Source organism: Cryptomeria japonica, unplaced genomic scaffold (genome assembly GCF_030272615.1).
Source record: "Cryptomeria japonica unplaced genomic scaffold, Sugi_1.0 HiC_scaffold_122, whole genome shotgun sequence".
NCBI lineage: Eukaryota > Viridiplantae > Streptophyta > Pinopsida > Cupressales > Cupressaceae > Cryptomeria > Cryptomeria japonica.
In genome coordinates this window covers 172,041-173,604 of record NW_026728944.1, presented here as the reverse complement: position 1 = coordinate 173,604, position 1,564 = coordinate 172,041, and positions in this window count along the sequence as shown.

Sequence of the window (1,564 nt, the reverse complement as noted above, 5' to 3'; positions counted from 1 at the left end):
CCAATTTTGATGATTCGAAATCGAAGATTTTGAGGCATAATCTCCAAAACAAGGTTCTAAGAGCATGATGTGCATCAGAATCAAATTCTGACGCTACCAGCTCCAGAATTAGGACTTGCATTATGAAACCTTGTTGTGCCTCCCAACATCGATTTTGACGCTCCAAAATTGGGGCTTTTGAGGTACAATTTCTAAAATAGGGTTCTAAGAGCATGACGTGCGCCAAAATCAGATTTTGATGCTATTGACTCTAGAATTGGGACTTGCATCTTGAAACATTGTTGTGCCTCCAAACATTTATTTTGATGCTCCAAAACTCAGTCTTTCGAGGCAAAAGCTCTGAAATGAGCTTCTAAAAGAATGATGTGCATCAAAATGGAATTTTGAGATGCTATCAGCTTGAGAATTGTGACTTGTGTCTTGAGTGCCTTTAAACATTGATTTTGATGTTTTGAAACTGGAGCTTTCGAGCCACACACTCCGAAATGAGGTTCTAAGAGCACGATGTGCATCAAAATCATGTTTTGACACTACAGGCTCCGGAATAGGGACTTGTGTCTTGTAAGCTTGTTGTGCCTCCAAACACCAATCTGGATGCCTCGAAACTGAAGATTTTGAGGCATAAGCTCCAAAAGAAAGATTCTAAGAGCACGATGTGCATCAAAATCAAATTTTGACGCTACCAACTCCAGAAGCAGGACTTGCATCTTGAAACCTTGTTGTGCCTCCAAACAACGATTTTGATGCTCCAAAACAGGGGCTGTTGAGGCACAATGTGCATCAAAATTGAATTTTGATGCTACTAGCTCTAGAATCGGGGCTTGCACTTGAAAACTTGTTGTGCCTCAAAATACTGATTTTGATGATCCGAAACCGGTGCTTTCGAGCCACAAGCTTCGAAATGAGGTTCTAAGAGCATGATGTGTAACAAAACCAGATTTTGACGCTATTGACTCTAGAATCGGGACTTGCATCTTGAAACCTTGTTGTGCCTCAAAACATTGATTTTGATACTCCAAAACTAGGTCTTTCAAGGCACAAGCTCCGAAACGAGCTTCGTAGAGAATGATGTGCGTCAAAATTGAATTTTGGCGGTACAAGCTCCAGAATAGGGACTTGCTTCTTGAAACCTTATTGTGCCTCCAATAATTGATTTTCATGTTTCAAAATCAGGGCTTTCAAGACACAAGCTCCTAAATGAGGTTCTAAGAGCATGATGTACATGAAAATTGCATTTTGACGCTACCGACTCTGGAATTGGGATTCGTGTCTTCAAACCTGTTGTGCCTCCAAACAGTAATTTTTATGCTCCATAAATGAGGCTTTTGAGGTATGACTTCTGAAATGAGGTTCTAAGAGCACAATGTGCATCAAAAATGAATTTTGATGCTACTGGCTCTAGACTCGGGCCTTGCATCTTGAAACCTTGTTGTGCCTCAAAACACTAATTTTATGTTCCGAAACCGGGGCTTTTGAGGCACAAGCTTCGAAATGAGGTTCTAAGAGCACGATGTGCTCTAAAATCAGATTTTGATGCTATTGACTCCAGAATGGGGACTTGGAT